The 19,082-nt window shown below is 44.2% G+C and overlaps 1 pseudogene; it reads left to right on the top strand.

Moving 5' to 3' along the window:
- Positions 1-19,082, top strand: part of LOC122125516 — a 60,489-nt pseudogene that overhangs the window by 28,598 nt on the left and 12,809 nt on the right.

The following is a 19,082-nucleotide window of genomic DNA, read 5'->3' as shown; positions in this document are numbered from 1 at the left end:
CTGCCCTGTAGGGAGAGAATCGAGAATCCGGGTCACTGCCTCTTGTTGCTGACATGGGGACCCCATCCCCACCTGCCTCCCACCTCTCTCCCCTTCCCGCCACCCAACCCCCCCAGGTGGTTTATTTGTGTCAACTGTATTGTTTATATTTTATTCCTTTTTTCCCTCTTTTCACAAAAAAATAAAGGTGTAGAAACAGTCGGACCTCAGGTCTTAGTGGGAGTTGGGGGGAGGGTCCTGGGGCCTTGGTCTCTGCCCTTTTCTGTGAGGACACTTAGTCCTAAGCAGTCACGCTGAGTGTCCTGACCCCTAGGCATGCTGCCTGCTGTGGCAGAGCTGGCTAAGGACCCGGGCTGCCTTTGGAGGCCCTACTGTTCACATCCTCCTATTATTCACATCCTCCTACTGCTCAAGTCCTCTTACTGTTCACTGAGCCACACCCCTACCCTGGGAAAATCAACCATTTTTTTGATGAGCACATAGCACTGTCTCAAAGCCTGAGTTTCGCACTGGGTACCTCAAGCATGCCCAAGGCCCCTGTGGTTGAGGACATCACTATGAGCTTTATATCTTTTTTTTTTTTTTTTGGTTTCTCATGTGGATTGAACTCTGGTCCTGGTTGCTGTGCCTCAGCTCTTCAGCTGAGGGCGAGTGCTCTACCACCTGAGCCACAGTCTCACTTCTGGTTTTCTGGTGGTTTATTGGAGATAAGAGTGTCATGGACTTTCCTGCCCTGGCTGGCTTTGAACCATGATCCTCATATATCAGCCTTCTGAGTAGCTAGGATGACAATAGTGAGCCATTGGCATGAGGCTAGATTTTTGTCTTTTAATGTCTGGATTCTACCAGAGAAAAACAGATTTACATTTCTTGTCTGGCCTGTTTTCCTTCCCAAGATGTATGATGAATTCCAGTTCCATCCATTTTCCTGCAGTTGCCATGCTTTGTTCTTCATGGAAAGCTGTTTTTTAGGAGAACAGACAAATATACAAGATAGAAAGGAGTAGACGGCAATAGAAAGTATATTAAAAATTTGGAGCTATTTGGTGGTGGGAAATTGATATACAACATAAAGCTGACAGTATTTTCTGGATCTGTATATACCTGCCTGAACTGTAAAGCAGTGACTCAGCTCTACCTTGTGCCTGTCAGCTAGGAGGGAGAGCTGGCCTGGCCCAGTTATAAACCAACACTGCATAGAGATGACACTTCACCAGCCAAGCCTGAAAACTGAAAGTTCAGGGTGGAAAACTGTCCCAAGCAAATGGGAACTGACCTGAAAGGGAGCCCCAGTTGCTTGTCCCACGAGAGCAGGAGAGACATCAAACCCAAGCTAGGTTGATGAGATAAAGACTGTCACCCTCTGCTGACAGTGAGCCAGCACATAGATGCCTACTGCTGCCCCGGTTTCATGAACTAGTACTACTGGATGCCATGGACCAGTAAGTCCAGACCAAGTTAGAATGTTGGCTTACGACCCCCCTCTCATCAAGTGATAGGCTGTCGAGCCCAAAGTCAGTCATAAGACTTAAGGATCAAATGAAGGAACAAGTTTACAAAATCAAAAATCAAAGCCATACCACAACTTTCCAGAACATCTGGGATGCAGCAAAAGCTTCTCTGAGGGAATTTACAGCTATCTGGGCCTGGCATGAAAAAAGTCAGGTGTTTCAAATGTCATCAACAATAAAGCACAGTCTAAAAGCAAACCCAGAACAGTGGATAGAGAGATAATCATAAAAATCAGGATAGAGCCAGCCTGCCACTGATGGCTGCTCACCACTAATCAGAGCTACTCCAGAAGCTCAGATCTGAGGATTATGGTTCAAAGTCAGCAGAAAAGTCCACCAGGCTCATTTTCTATTTTTTTTTTATTTTTTTATTTTTTGGTTCCTGTTGTGGAGCCTGAACTCTAGGCCTGGGCTCTGTCCCTCAGCTCTTCAGCTCAAAGCTAGTGCTCTACCACTTGAGCCATGGCGCCACTTCTGGCTTTTTTCTTTTTGCTTATGTGGTGCTGTGGAATCAAACCCAGGGCCTCACGCATGCAAGGCAAGAGCTGTACCACTGAGCCACCTTCCCAGCCCCACAAGGCTCATTTTCAATAAACTATCCCCAGAATTTACAAAGCAGAACTGTGGCTCAAGTGGTAGCACACTAGTCTGGAGCTAAAGAAGCTTAGCAACAGTGCCAGGCACTGAGTTCAAGCCCTAGGACAGGCACACACATAAACACACACACACACACACACACACACACACACACACACAAATAAGGGTAAAAATGAAAAAAAAAGGAGGTTAAATGAACAACGTAAAAAAAATCAGTGAAAGAAGCAGAGGCCTGGGGGCTCATGCCTATAATCCTAGCAACTCTGCAGGCTGAGATCTGAGGAGCATGGTTCAAAGCCAGCCGAGGCAGGAAAGTTCATGAGACTCATCTCACCAGAAAACTGGAAGTGGCAACTATGGCTCAAGTGATAGAGTGCCTGCCTTGAGCTGAAGAGCTGAGGGACAGTGCCCGGGCCCATAGTTCAAGCTTCAGGACAGACAAAAAAAAAATCAGTGAGGAGTTCCGGGAAGATGGCGGAGGAGAAGCTGGAATCTGAACAAGCTCTCGCATAGAAAGCAGGTTTAGAGTTCCAGTGAACAGTCCTAAGCCAGAGAATCACACCAAGTGTGCCATCACAGGACAGAGAGTTAGACAAGAGAGGGGAAGCCAAGACAAGGAGACACATCTGAGCGCCTGCCAGCAGCCGCGGCGGCGGCGGCAGGGTCGCGGCGGCGACCGCCGCCGTGGCCATACCTGAGCGCTCACACAGAGAGTCCGGGATGAAGGAGCCAGACGCAGTGGGTGAGAGGATTCTACTCAACACCAGCAAGAACCGACAAGGAGTGGACATCTTCATCCTGCAGTTTGCAGACCAGAGACGACCCAGGATCCAAGACTCGGTGTGAGTAGAAGCCTGACATCCTCACTCCTTCTCTGGGAGCAGAGGAGGGAAGGCCACCCCTCCTCCCCAGTACCGGTGATCTCCATCTTGGATACCGGAGCTCGGAGGAGCTGCTAGCTCCAACTCAGGCCTTGGAATAAAACGACTCATATAACAGGTCACAAGAACTTAACGGCAAAGTGACCTGCCAGACTCAGCTCCATCCAGGGAAAAGTCACCCAGCTCAGGCACCAGCCATTGGAGTGGCTTTCCTCACTGGGTAACCAGAGCCAGAGGCTGCCCCTCCCTCTAGCAGCCTCCACAATCAATTGAAAAACAGAAACCCTGAGAATGGCTCCAGGGTGGGCTCTGTGAATTTTTCACAAAATAGCCCCAGGGAAAAGCTACTGTTTGTTGAAAGGCCTCAACTCTACCAGAACCTAGCCTCATCACCCCTCTTTTGTGATTCTCAAAGCAGATCACCCTCCCAGTAAACTAACCTGGGAGGGGGATCTCAAAATCTTGGGTAAAGCAGAGCATTTTTCTGCCTGTTTGAACAAACTGACTCAAGAAACCAATCAAGCCACAGGACCTCAAGCTGACCAGAGACTCCAACAAGAGGCTGGTTACAGACAAAAGGGAGATACAGGATTCTTCCCACCCCTCCCCAAAAAATAAAAAAAAAATAAAAAATTAAAGAACTTTTTTTTCTTCTTTTCTTTTTTCTTTTCTTTTTCTTTTTTTTTGGTACCTTATATATATAAATTTTTTTTCCTTTTCTAAAACTTTTATTAATCTTTAATTTTTGCCTTTTTTGAAAAAATAATTGTTTTCCAGTAACTTTTTTTTTCCCTCTTATAATTTTTATTTTAGGAATACGTGAATGTACGTTTTCCTTTCTTTTCTTGTCTTCTCTCTCTTTTTCTTTCTTTCTTAATTATCTTTTTGTTTTTTGTCTAGCTCTACTGAACTTCTGATCTTTTTTTCCCTCCCTTTCTTATCCTTTTCACCTTTTCCTTTCTTTTGTTCTTCTGTATGTGACTTAACTCTTGTCCTGCACATCCTCAGATAAACCCATAGTTAACTAGTAGACCCTATCCCCCATTGTGTACACACTTAATCCACAAATGTATTACTCAATCCAAAACCTCTGAGACTTAAATTCCTTAATAGCAGTACTATCTCTTTATACCTATATAATATTTTAAGCATTTTTTAAGTTTTTCACATCTCCTCTATCTCCCTCCTGTTTTCTCATTATATTCACATTCCTCCCTAAATAGATGGTCTTTCAATCTCCATAACTATATTAATTTTTACGTTTCTAATTTTTTTTCTGGTCTCTTTTCATTTCCCTTTCCCTTTCTTCTTTTTCTCTCCCTCTCTACTTGCATCCTACCCAACCTATTTCCTGCATTGAGATTAGGACATAGTTAACTCTCCCTGTGCCTCCCCACACCAATCTATTCCTAATTTTTACCCACATCTCTCCCTAACCCTAAAAATTTCTGGTTTTCCAAATTCTTCTCTGCGGTTCTAAGCCCATTAACATATAGTTTTTTGATGTTGAATAGATGTATCTGTTGAACTAGATTGTATCTGTAGACTATTGACTGTATAAATGCAAACGTTGGTTGATGGTTGCCTTAAGATAGTGTTCTAGCACAAAACTGGTGCTATTTTCATCTCAAATGGGCAGAGTAAGCTGGAAAAACACAAGAAAAATGGCAAATCCGGGTATCTCAATTCCCAATCTTGATAATCAGGGGCAGATCAGATAATGAACAATCCAGAGGAGAGTTCCCAAATAGCTCTACAAACACTGGTGACAAACATGATAAATGAGAAGTTTGACAACTTACAAAGGACTCTGTATGAGCGTGATAGGGAGAGAGAGGAGGCATCCCAAAAGTTTATACAGGAATATCATAAGCGTGAGGAAGCTACTCAAAAACTGATACAGGATTTGCGTGAACAACTTGAGAATACTCAAAGAGAAAGGGAGGAATGGCGTGAGCAGGCTGAGAACACTCAAAGAGAACTGCAGGAATCCCACAAATGGGAGGAAAGAGAACTGCAAGAATCCCACAAACGGGAGGAAGTTAATCAAAGAGTAATTCAGGAATTGAGAGACCAGGTAGAGAACACACAAAGATCACTAAAGGCATTCATGGAATCCATTAACAAAGAGCTGAAGGAAGTCAGGGAGACCACAAAGGGAATGCTGAATGGAACCCAACAGAAGGAAAGGGAGTCCAAAGAAACCATAACCAATCAACAAAGTGATTTGAGAACAAACACTGAACACCAAATTAGGGAAGTAAAGAAATTCATACAAGACCTAAAACAGAGCTTCAACAAAGAACTTGAAGCCATCAAAGCTGACCAATTAAAAGGGAAAGAGATAAAAAACAAAGTAGAGAGTCTTGACAGCAGGTTAGACCATGCAGAAGATCGAATCTCAGGGATTGAAGACAGCCTAGATATTATAGAGAAAGAACATACAACCATTCAAGACAAGTCCAAGAAGTATGATAGATCTATCCAACACCTGGAAGACACCATCAGAAGGCCTAATCTAAGGATAATGGGTGTAGAGGAGCACCTAGAAACAGAAGTTAATGGTCTAGGAAATTTGTTTAACAGGATCCTAGCAGAGAACTTCCCAAACATACAAAAAGATAGGCCTATTCAGATACAAGAAGCTTTTAGAACCCCAAGTAGACCAGACCAGAATAGGACATCCCACCGTCACATTATAATCCATACAGGATCAACTCAGACCAAGGAAAAGATCCTTAAAGCTGTCAAGGAGAAAAGGGTAATCACCTATAAAGGGAAACCAAATAGAATCACCTCAGATTTCTCAGCAGAGACAATCAAAGCAAGAAGAGCCTGGAATGATGTATGCCATGCCCTAAAAACAAACAACTATCAACCAAGAATACTGTACCCAGCTAACCTCTCCTTCATAACTGAAGGCCAAATAAAAACCTTCTATAGCAAAGAAAAATTGAAACAATACATCTCCACCAAACCAGCCCTACAAAAGATTCTTAAAGATGTCCTACACATAGAAAACCAACAAGACCGCAACAAAGGCCAAGAAACAGCACCCAAACTGAGAATCCAAGAACCAAAGGAAGAACCCAGTTTTCGCAGCCCCCAAGAAGGTGGATAACATGGCAGGAACTCCCAAATACCTCTCAGTCCTATCTCTTAACGTTAACGGACTGAACTCTCCAATTAAGCGACATAGACTGTCTAGTTGGATTAAAAAACAAGACCCTTCTATCTGCTGCCTTCAGGAGTCACATCTTGCCCATAAAAACAAACACATTTTCAATGTTAAAGGCTGGAACAAAATCTACCAAGCAAACGGCCCCCATAAACTGGCGGGAGTTGCAATCTTAATATCAGATAAAATAGACTTCAAATTAAAATTCGTGAGAAGAGATAAAGAAGGTCGCTACATACTAATTAAAGGATCTCTCCTTCAGGAGGATATTACAATTCTAAATATCTATTCGCCAAACAATGGAGCACCCAAATTTATCAAAGAAACACTACTTTCCCTCAAATCCCATATAGATCCAAAGACATTAATTGTTGGGGATTTTAACACACCACTCTCCCCACTAGATAGATCAACTGGGCAAAAACTCAACAGAGAAACCGCAGATCTAAACAGCTGCATAGATCAACTAGACTTAACAGACATCTACCGAACATTTCACCCAGCAGAATTAGAATACATGTTTTTCTCAGCAGCACATGGAACGTTTTCTAAAATAGACCACATTTTAGGCCACAAAGCAAACTTGTCTAAATTCAGAAACATTGAAGTTATACCTTGCATTCTCTCTGACCACAAGGGAATAAAATTAGAACTCAACACCAAAAGCCACCAAAGAAAGTCCACTGGACTTCACATGGAGGCTGAACAACACACTGCTGAATCATGAGTGGGTCATGGAAGAGATTAGAAAGGAAATTCAAATGTTCATGCTATTCAACAAAAATGAGCACACAAATTACCAGCTACTCTGGGACACAGCAAAGGCAGTACTCAGAGGCAAGTTTATAGCTCTGAGCTCCTACATCAACAAATTGGAGAGATCGGAAGCTAGCAATTTAATGACACATCTAAACCTCCTTGAAAAAGAGCAGCAAGATAAACCCCAATCCAGTAGACTGAAAGAAATAATCAAAATTAAATCAGAATTAAATAATTAGAATCCAAAAAACCTATAGAAAGAATCAACAAAACAAAGAGTTGGTTCTTCGAAAAACTTAACAAAATTGACAGACCCTTAGCAAATCTTATCAGAAAAAGAAGAGAACACACCCAAATTAATAAACTCAGAGATGAGAATGGAAACATCACCACGGAAACAACCAAGATTCAGAACATTATAAGGGAATACTTCTCAAAACTTTATGCTAATAAGTTTGAGAACTTGACAGAAATGGACCTTTTCCTAGCAAATATTGACATGCCAAAACTAAACCAAGATGAGTTAAACCAGCTTAACAGGCCCATATCAAGCATTGAAGTAGAAACAGCAATAAGAGACCTCCCAGCTAAGAAAAGTCCAGGACCAGATGGTTTTACAGCGGAATTTTACAAGGCCTTCAAAGCAGAGCTCACACCAATACTCCTCCAACTCTTCAATGAAATTGAAAGAGAAAGCTCACTACTGAACACATTCTATGAAGCCATCATAACCCTCATCCCAAAACCAGGCAGGGACTCATCAAAGAAAGGGAACTATAGACCCATTTCTTTGATGAACATTGATGCAAAACTTCTCAACAAAATTTTGGCCAATCGACTTCAACAATTCATCCAAAAAATCATACACCACGATCAAACAGGATTCATTTCAGGGATGCAAAGCTGGTTCCATATATGCAAATCAATTAATATTATTCATCACATCAACAGGAGCAAGAATAAGAACCACATGGTTATCTCAATAGACGCAGAAAAAGCATTCGACAAGATCCAACACCCCTTTATGATGAAGGTTTTGGAAAAATTAGGAATCCATGGAACATTCCTCAATACAATAAAGGCTGTATATGACAAACCTACAGCCAGCATTATACTCAATGGTGAAAAACTAAAGCCATTTCCTCTTAACTCAGGAACAAGACAAGGATGCCCACTCTCTCCACTTCTCTTCAATCTAGTATTAGAATGCCTAGCTACAGCAATAAGACAAGATGCAGACATAAAGTGGATCCAAATAGGGAAAGAAGAAATAAAACTCTCCCTCTTTGCAGATGACATGATCTTGTATTTAAAGAATCCCATAGACTCCACTCCCAAATTACTCAAGCTGATTCAAAACTTTGGCAAAGTAGCAGGTTATAAAATTAACCCCCAAAAATCAATGGCTTTTCTGTATGCCAAAAATGAGAAAAGTGTGGCTGAAATTAGGAAAGCAACTCCATTTGTAATAGCCCCACAAAAAATAAATTACCTCGGAATTAACTTAACTAAAGAAGTGAAGGACCTCTATGATGAAAACTTTAAAATCTTGAAAAAGGAAATCAACACAGAACTTAAAAAATGGCAAAACCTCCCATGCTCCTGGATTGGAAAGATTAACATCGTGAAAATGGCAATACTTCCCAAGGCTATCTACAAATTCAACGCAATACCTATCAAAATTCCACCCTCATTCTTCAAGGAAATAGAAGAGGCAATCCAAAAATTCATATGGAACAATAAAAGACCCCGAATAGCAAAAACGCTCCTCAACGGAAAGAACACTGCTGGAGGAATATCAATACCAAATTTCAAACTCTACTATAAAGCCATAGTAATCAAAACAGCTTGGTATTGGCATAAGAACAGACCTCAGGACCAATGGAATAGAATTGAAAACCCAGAAATGAACCTACAGACCTATAGCCATCTAATCTTCGATAAGGGAGCTAAAACAATAGAATGGAAGACAGACAGCCTCTTCAGTAAATGGTGCTGGCAAAACTGGTTAACTACATGTAGAAAACTAAACCTAGATCCTTATATATCACCCTGCACCAGAATCAACTCCAAATGGATCAAAGACCTTGAACTCAAAGCAGACACTCTGAAAACATTACAGGATGGAATAGGAGAAACCCTGGGTCTCCTTGGCTCAGGCCGAAATTTTCTGAATAGAGACCCGGAAACACAACAAATCAAAGAAAGGTTGGACAAATGGGATTGTATAAGGTTGCAGAGCTTCTGCAGGGCAAATGACATAGCTAGCAAGATCAATAGAAAGCCCACGGACTGGGAGAAGATCTTTACTAGCCATACAACGGACAAGGGTCTCATATCTAAAATATACTTGGAACTCAAAAAATTAAACCACCCAACAACAAATCCTCAAAGAAACAACTGCCCAATAAGTAAGTGGGCGAAAGACTTAAAGAGAAGCTTCTCTGAAGAAGAAAGAAGGATGGCCAATAGACACATGAAGAAATGTCCAACATCCCTAGCCATAAAAGAAATGCAAATCAAAACAACATTGAGATATCACCTCACTCCAGTTAGAATGGCAAAAATCAAGAACTCTAACAACAACAGATGCTGGAGGGGATGTGGACAGAAAGGAACCTTACTTCATTGATGGTGGGAATGTAAACTTGTTCAACCACTTTGGAAAGCAGTATGGAGGTTCCTCAAAAGACTTCACATAGAGCTCCCCTATGACCCAGCAATCCCACTTTTGGGCATTTACCCTAATGTTTACAAACAAGACCACACTAAAGCTACCAGCACAACTATGTTTATTGCAGCATTATTTACCATAGCTAAGATATGGAACCAACCCAGATGCCCCTCAGTAGATGAATGAATCAAGAAAATGTGGTATATATACACAATGGAATTCTATGCCTCCATCAGAAAGAATGACATTGCCCCATTTGTTAGGAAATGGAAAAACTTGGAAAAAATTATATTAAGTGAAGTAAGCCAGGCCCAAAGAAACGTAGGTCCCATGGTTTCCCTTATTCGTAATATCTAGTATATGTATGAGTCAAGTGGAAAAGGTCAGATAATGTGATGTCAGGAAAATGAACCCTTAGATGTGTATTTTAATGTTTTTTTCTTTCATGCATGTGTTTCTAACACATTTATAAGATTATCTCTTTGTTGCTTTGTATGTCCCTCCTCCACAGTATAACCCCTGCTTTCACTATATTTGATGTCAGTATAACTTCTGGAGGAGATGGGGAAAAACCAGTTGTTTAAGGATACAGGTGGACCTGTTGCAACAATGAGAAGTACAAGTTGTCATGTCCAAAACGAGCTTTACAATGTTGGTGCGGGGGGGGGGGGGGGGAAGGAGAAGGATTGGGATTGGGGGGGAGGGGGGAGGCTGGGAAGGGATGTGAAGGATAAACAAAGGAGGAGGCTGCAATGCTTGGTAAGAAATGTACACATTATCCTGCCCATGTAATTGTAACCCCTCTGTACAGTATGTTCACAAATAAAATTAAATTAAAAAAAAAAAAAGAATCTGTGAGCAAAAATAAACCAAAACAAAACAAAACAAAAAAAATCAGTGAATGTAAGAAGTTTTCTTGATAGCTAAGACTGACAAGCCTTCATCCAAGAACAGAGAAGGCATCAACTAAGAAAACTAGGAAGTCACGCCTATAATCCTAGCTACTCAGGAGGCTGAGATCTGAGGATCGCGGTTCAAAGCCAGCCCGGGCAGGAAAGACCATGAGACTACTATCTCCAATAAACCACCAGAAAACCGTAAGTGGCGCTGTAGCTCAAATGGTAGAGCGCTTGCCTTGAGCTGAAGAGCTGAGGGACAGCGCCCAGGGCCAGAGTTCAAGCCCCACGACTGACAAAAAAAAAAAAAATAAGAAAACTAGAATATCATAACAGTTTAAATTCAAATTGTCATGGAGGATATATTAGAAAATTAGTCCAACACATTAGAAAACATACAAGGAATGGATTCAGTCTTTGCACGTTGACCCATCAGGTTTGATCCAAAGTGACTTTAATCACCTAACTTCATTTGTAATCAAGCAGTATGATGATTCAGTGATGGGATACACCAGGTGTTCAGAGTTACCACCAATGTCCCTCAGACAGGTTCAAAAACTAGGAAAGGAAGAAGGCTACCAAACTCCCTCTCATACCAAAATGAGAACAGACTAGAGACAAGATTAGACACCTATTTCCTTGAAGAGCACAGATGTAAAATATTTCATAACATACCTACAAGTAATTTCAACAATGCATTGAAAGATCATGCACCATGCCCAAGTTGCATTCCACCCATAATTGCAAGTGTGGCTCAACCAGTCCTGGACAATTTGAAGAATAAGACATTGGACACCTGTGGCTTGCACCTGTCATCCTAGCGACTGAGGCTGAGATCTGAGGATCACAGTTCAAAGCCAAACTGGGCAGAAAAGTCCAGGAGACTCTTCAATTCCCTACCAGAACACTGGAGGTGGCACTAAGCTCCAAGTGGTAGAGCGCTAGCCATGAGGAAAAGAGCTTAGGGACAGCACCCAGGCCCTGAGTTCAAGCCCCAATACTGATTCCCTCCCCCCAAAAAGTCAAGGATCCGTCTGCTTTAAAGATTTTTCCGCTAACCCATTATCAGCTGTAAGAAGTGAGTAGTTAGGTATGTTAATGAAGTAGAAGCAATGGGAAGGTAGATACAGTCCGGCCGGGACCTGACAAGGCAAGGTGTGTGCAGTGTGCAATAGTGGCCACCATCATGCCAGGACTCGGGTGTGACCCAGGAACAGAAGTCAGATGGCACCTGTCCTAGGCATCAGTCAATGGTTACTCCCAGATCTGACCTGGCATGAGTGCTTCCCCCCAAAACCTCCCCAGGACATTCTTGGTCCTTCTGGATTCTGCTGTTTTGATTGCGATGGAAGATGATTCGCCAGGCTGGTGGTTTTGTGAGGATGGCCACCACATTGTGGCCTGCTCTACCAGCAGGAGGTGTTCAAGGGGTGGGCCCAGAACCCCCAAGCTAAGGATGCAGGGTGTGGGGGGGAGAAGCTGACCTCCCAGCCGGTTCACAGGCTGAGTCGTACCTTTGTGTCACAACCCATTTTTCCTGAAAGGCTTTGTCAGGAGCTTCAAGTCATCCCCACGAGTGAGAGGTGAGCGTGTCTCATCCCTCATTCATATTGATCATAGTCACCAGGTGCTGCTGTGAATGAAGCCAAGTCAGGAGCTGGCTGTGAGCTCTGGCCAGCAGGTGTGCGGCAGGGGAGCAGGAGTCATGCCACGGCATGGCAAGGACACAGGAGACAGGAAAGGGATTCATACAAGATGGTGGTGCAGAACTGAGGGTGCACAGGAAGAAAGGAGACACAGATGGAGAGAGACGTCCTGAAAGTGCGAACTCTCTAGAAGTAACGAGTCCAGGCAGGGCTGCATGTCAGCGTGACGACAGGCGGGTGTGCTTCCAGCAGACTGCAGGGGTGCGTGGGGTGCAGAGCCTAACCTTGAGCGGAAGAGCTGAGGAACAGCGCCTAGGCCCAGAGTTCAAGCCATATAGCCGGACAAAAAAAAGAGGAAAAGCATGTGGAGCATTGCTGAGTGCTGTAGGGGAGGGGAAGCTCGACGCATGCGCTGTCTTGGATTTGGATCATGCTCAAGACAGAGTGTGAGATGGCTGGAGGGTGGGGTGCCCCTGGGGACCAGGTGTTGAGAGGGGGTGGAGTAGGGGCAGGGAAAGCCTGAGTCCCCTCAGAAGGCAGGGAGCTGGTGGAGGACACGTGGTGCACCTAGGTCAGGAGGCTAAGTCCACATCCACGCTTTCCAAGGTGACACAGATGGGGAGGACCTCTGAGGACAGGAACACCAGGGGTCAGGAGAGGACCAGGTGTGTGTGAGGTTAATGATGACACCAGACAGCTCCCCAAAGAGACCAGAGCACGCGTGTGCTGGGTGGAATGACTTTGGGCTGGATTAAGGGAGTGGGGCAGGTATGGAATCTGGCTAAAGCCAGTGTGGGGGGAGGGAGTGCAGGGATGGCAAGGCCTGTGGTTCAAGCCTTTCTGTGGTGGGGTGGCTGTGGGAACTTCAGGATCAGGAGGAGGCGACTGGCTCAGAGCCCACAGTCCACTCAACACCCGGCATAGTCCCTGGATGGTTCCTGGAGGCAGGCCTGCCATCTGCTTGCTTTCCTTTTCTGTGCAGGCCCTAGGACTTGAACTCAGTGCCTGGGGCCTGTCCCTGAGCTTTTGTGCTCAGGGCTGGTGACTCTCCCTGGGACATCAGTGCTACTTCTGGCTTTCTGTCACCCTGCAATTCATTCCAGAGAAGAAAAGGGTGGAGGTGGAGAACCCGGGTCGGAGCGCCCTGCCTGTCATTCAGCACAGCAGCCCTGACCTGCACCCCAGAGGCTGTGGTAAAGTGATCTCATAACAAGGGACATGAGGAGCACTGCAGGAAATGTCACAATAGACAAGCAAGGGACTTTCTCAAAGAGCCTTCGTGTTTTAAAAACAACTTTACATTAAAAAATGTGCTTTTCAAAGTACACTTAATGTCCTTTTTGAATTAGCAGAGAGTCTAGAGATTTGTAACATAGACCGCCAAGGAAAATAAAGAGTTGTGAAAATAAATTATGTGGAAGAAATAAGCACAGACAAGATTAAGGGAGTAACTGTCAGGAAAGAGCCTTGATGTTTGTGGTCAGAGCTACACAAGCAGGACTCCCTTCCTTCCTTGCTTCCTTCCTTCTTCCTTCCTTCCTTCCTTCCTTCCTTGCTTCCTTCCTTCCTTCCTTCTTCTTTGCTGGCTTTCCATCTCTCTTCTCTGTCTGTCTCTGTCTGTCTGTGTGTCTATGTCCGTGATTCTCTCTTTCCTTCTTTGTGCCAGGACTGAGGCTTGAACTTTGGGCCTCTGTTAAGTCCCTAGGATGATTTTGCTCAAGGTTAGCTCTCTTCCACTTCACCCACAGCACCACTTCCATCTTTTTTTTCTTTTTTTCTTCTTTTCTTCTTTTTTTTATTATTGTGAACATACTGTACGGAGGGGTTACAATTACATGGGCAAGATAATGAGTACATTTCCTATCAAGAATTGTAGCCTCCTCCTTTGTTCTTTTTTTGTTTTTTAGTGGTTTATTGGAGATGAGAGTCTCAGAGGGTTATCTGCCTAGACTGGCTTTGAACTGTGATCCTAAGATCTCGCCTTCTCAGGAACTCAGAACACAGGCATCAACCACCAACACCCAGCTGCTATTTTCTTTTTTTTTTTTTTATTGTGAGAATACTCTACAGAAGAGTTACCATTATATGGGCAAGATAATGACTACATTTCTTATCAACCATTGTTGCATCCTCTTTGTTTCCCCTTCCAATCCTTTCCCATACTCTCACCCTCCCCAAAACAATTCCCCTCACACCAAAGTTGTAAAGTTCGTTTTACGACATAACGACTTGTATGTCTCATTGTTGCAATGGGTCCACCTGTATCCCTAGTTAAAAGATTTGTTTTTTCCCTTCCCCTCCACAAATTATACCAACATCAAATACAGTAAAAGCATTGGTTATACTGTGTGGGAAGGACATACAAAGCAAGATAGAAATCATCTTATAAATATGCTAGAAATAATTGCCAGCTGATATTTTCTTTCCAACTACTTTCTTCTCCAAAACAGAAGGGGCTTTAGGAATGATTCACTTCATTGCATAGGGAACTATTAAAGAAAGAAAGAGGGAGTTCCGGGAAGATGGTTGAGGAGAAGCTGGAATCTGAACAAGCTCTCGTATAGAAAGCAGTTTTAGAGTTCCAGTGAACAGTCCTAAGCCAGAGAATCACACCAAGTGTGCCACCACAGGACAGAGAGTTAGACAAGAGAGGGAAGCCAAGACAAGGAGACACATCTGAGCGCCTGCCAGCAGCCGCTGCGGCGGCGGCAGGGTCGCAGCGGCGACCGCAGCCACGGCCATACCTGACAGCTCACACAGAGAGTCCGGGATGAAGGAGCCAGACACAGCAGGCGAGAGGATTCTACTCAACACCAGCAAGAACCGACAAGGAGCGGACATCTTCATCCTGCAGTTTGCAGACCAGAGACGACCCAGGATCCAAGTCTCGGCGTGAGTAGAAGCCCGACGTCCTCACTCCTTCTCAGGGAGCAGAGGAGGGAAGGTCACCCCTCCCCCCCCAGCACCGGTGATCTCCATCTTGGATACCGACAAAGCTCGGAGGAGCTGCTAGCTCCAACTCAGGCCTTGGAATAAAACGAGTCATTTAACAGGTCACAAGAACTTAACGGCAAAGTGACCTGCCAGACTCAGCTCCATCCAGGGAAAAGTCACCCAGCTCAGGCACCAGCCATTGGAGTGGCTTTCCTCACTGGGTAACCAGAGCCAGAGGCTGCCCCTCCCTCTAGCAGCCTCCACAATCAATTGAAAAACAGAAACCCTGAGAATGGCTCCAGGGTGGGCTCTGTGAATTTTTCACAAAATAGCCCCAGGGAAAAGCTACTGTTTGTTGAAAGGCCTCAACTCTACCAGAACCTAGCCTCATCACCCCTCTTTTGTGATTCTCAAAGCAGATAACCCTCCCAGTAAACTAACCTGGGAGGGGGATCTCAAAATCTTGGGTCAAGCTGAGCATTTTCTTTGGGTCCGGTCGTGTACATAAGACAAATAATGCTCACCAGGAGTGAGACCCCCGAGCTGAGGTAGACAGTGGAAACAATGTGCTTGTGGGCTCTCCCCTTCAGCCCTGCCCACCTGGAGTCCCCCTGACTGATGCTGACAGCAAGGAAGAGGCTCAGGGAGAAAGTGCTACTGATCGACACCCCCCTGCCCACTCGGTGAAGATAGACCATTTTGCACCCCACATCATTGAAGAAAATTCTCCAGCCCAAAGCCACCCTGGTTTGGGGAAATCCCCTACACAGAAGACATAGGAAGTTGGCCACAATGAAGTTCATAAGAATCAAGTCTGTGGCTCTCATTCTGTTCCCCATGCAGGACAGGAATAGATAATGGGAGAGGAGAGATAAATTACCCACAAACCCAACCACAGTTTGGCCTAAGAGGATCACCCCCATAGACACATGGGTAGCTCCCATCCTCTCTGTTCCTTGAGTCTCATCCAGAGGCTCTGGGTTAGGAAACTGAGGCCTGCACGGGGCCAAGGGAACTCAACATTCTCCATTCAGCATTCAGATGACTGGAAATACTGTCCTACTATCTCTCATGTATTAGGAAAAATACAATTCTATTCATCCATCGGGAAGAGGAAGATGGCATGTTCAGGGAAATGGGTGAACCTGGATGAATGGCATTAAGGGAAGGTAAGTCAGGTTCTGAGATGAAGGTGGCTACATTTCTCCTCTGTAGAATCAGATCTAAGATTCTAAACAAGCAAGGCTCTAGTGGTTCAAGCCTGTAATCCTAGCTACTCAGGGGCTGAGACCTCGGATTCCCAATTCAAAGCCAGCCCAGAGAAGGAAAGTCTGTGAGACTCTTCTCTCCAGTTAAGCACCAGCAAACCAGAAGGAGAACTGTGGCCACACTGATAGTGGCCTAACCTTGAGCAAAAAGGGCTCAAGGAACATGGGCAAGCCCCAAGTTCAAGCTCTCTGACTGAATAAAGAAAGAAACTTGAAACATGGGTGACACATTCCCTGGGTCACATGCGCTTATACCTCAAAACAATGGCTGCGGGACTGGGTCCCAGGTGTCACACTTTCCTTAACACGGAGCCCACATTTCACAGAAGAAATACCAGGAAGATGAACCAGGTCTGTAGTGGCGATGGTGTGGGTGATGGAGGAGGTCGATGACAAAGAATGAGAGGGGCAATTTTAGGTTCAAATGCCATTCTAGAGTCACTGATGTGACTCTCAACCCCTGGACAATCAGGATTCCTCCTCACTTGTCATAAACCTGGACAGACTATATGAGGAAGAAGAAGTGAGGAACCAACAGGGCTTGGGGGTAGGGAGCCTAGAACCCCAGTTCTTTACACTGTCCTAGCCCATTTCTTCCCTGTGGCTTTGTCATGCATCTATGTTCAATCCAGAATCCCTGCTCCAAAGGTGATCCCTTACCCACAGTGTGGAACCTGGGGTCTCTCCTGCAGGCTGTGTCTCTCCAGTGGCAGTGAAAACAAGTGCTGGCCTCTTGTTTCAGGATTTGCGTGGCACGGCGGGTCATTTCTGAGATGCACATGAGCACTTCAGAGCTGCAGAGAGCTCTTTACATAGGGGTCCAGGAGGGAGGCAGCTGAGGTCATTTCCCACGGGAGCAGTGATTTTCCCTACACCTGGGGTGGCAAACCAAGTTCTCAGTAAACTTTTTCTTTTCCCCCATGTGACAATTATCAAGACACTTTTCACTTTCATGTGGGTGCTTCTCCAGGGGACAGGGGAGTGGTGCAGTCGCTTACCTCTACTTGATCCCAAGAGGCCGGCAGGAGACACTGGGGCCCAACGCTAGATGATTGTCTATAAACAACCTCAGACTTGTGTAAGCCATGTGTCTCCAAACTGTCTTACCCAAAGTGTCCCTTCCGTATATTTTTTCCGGTTCTGAGACTTGAACTCAGGGCTTGGGCACTGTTCCTGAGCTGCTTTTGCTCAAGGTAGCACTCTACCATTGGTGCCACAGCACCACTTCTGGCTTTTTCTCTGTATGTGCTGCTGAGGAATTGAACCCAGGGCTTCATGCATGCTAGGCAAGCACTCTACCAATGAGCCACCTTCCCAGCCCTCCCCATCTCAGTCTGCTTTTGTTTTATCATCATATATGCTGTTAGAAAAGAAAAATGAAACCTTGTACTGATGCAATCTCAGGAGCCTGATATTAGAGAATCAAGGTTCAAAGCCAGCCTGGTGAAGAAAGCCCATGAGATTCTTATTTCTACTCTCTGGTGGTAGAGTGCCAGTCTGGAATAAAAGAGCTCAGCAACAGCATCCAAGCCCAGAGTTCAAACTGCTGGACTGGAACAAAAGAAAGAAAGAAAGAAAATAGAATGAGACATTTATGTACAGTAATTTCTTTGGCAATAATGGCCATTTTCTTCTAAAAATGTCTTCATCCCTAGAGAACCCATTTGGAGCTTAGAGGTAAGCATTTCATGCATATTCCTGAAAGCAGGGTGATCTCGTTTCATGCCTGGTCAGTTCTGAGGAGGTAGCTTCATTCTCTAATTCCATACTCATTTTCATGGTTATCACTGATTATTTTGAAGTAGAAATTTCTCACTGTGCTCAGGAGAGGATCCGCAATGACTGTTCACCCTGAGTTTCTAGCCTACCTCATTGCATGTGACTCCTTTCCTTACCTGGACCCTTCAGGTCTTGCTGACAATTCCTCTGCCCTGTTCTTGTCTGTTTCAAGAACATGCATTTGCCTCTCTGTGTCTGACTTCTTGCGTTTTTCACAGGGATCTGTAGTTCTACAGATGTGGAAGCTAATGATAGAATTTCCCTTTTGTTCCTGGCCTAGTCGTAGTTTGTGATGGAAATAGGCTATATCTTCTTTATTGTGTGTATGTGAAACATCTTTTTATTAAACAGCAAAGCAGAAATGAAACACAATGTTAAATATTTGTAAAATTAGGTCACAAAAGGGATGCAAGAGGGATGATTGCAGTATGACTATTACACCTTCATATAGTTAACGTCATTTATGAAATCTTTTTTAAATTTTTTTTTGTGAACATACTGTACAGAGGGGTTACAATTACATGGGCAAGATAATGAGTACATTTCTTATCAAGCATTGCAGCCTCCTCCTTTGTTTACCCGTCACATCCCTTCCCAACCTCCCACCGCCCCCCCCACCCAATCCCCCCTCTCATACCCTCCCCCAACAAAGTTGTAAAGTTGGTTTTTGACATGACAACTTGTACTTCTCATAGTTGCATCGGGTCCACCTGTATCCTTAAACGACTTGTTTTTCCCCATCTCCTCCACAAATTATACCGACATCAAATATAGTTAAAGCAGGGGTTACACTGTGGGGGAGGGACATACAAAGCTACAAAGAAATAACCTTATAAATGAGTTAGAAACAAATGCATGAAAGAAAAAAACATTTCAATACATATCTAAGGGTTCATTTTCCTAACATCACTTTATCTGACCTTTCCTGCTTGACTCATACATATACTAGATATTGCAAA

Source organism: Dipodomys spectabilis, unplaced genomic scaffold (assembly GCF_019054845.1).
Source record: "Dipodomys spectabilis isolate Male_0828 unplaced genomic scaffold, ASM1905484v1 ptg000266l, whole genome shotgun sequence".
Taxonomy (NCBI): domain Eukaryota; kingdom Metazoa; phylum Chordata; class Mammalia; order Rodentia; family Heteromyidae; genus Dipodomys; species Dipodomys spectabilis.
This window is presented reverse-complemented; position numbering and strand designations above follow the sequence as displayed.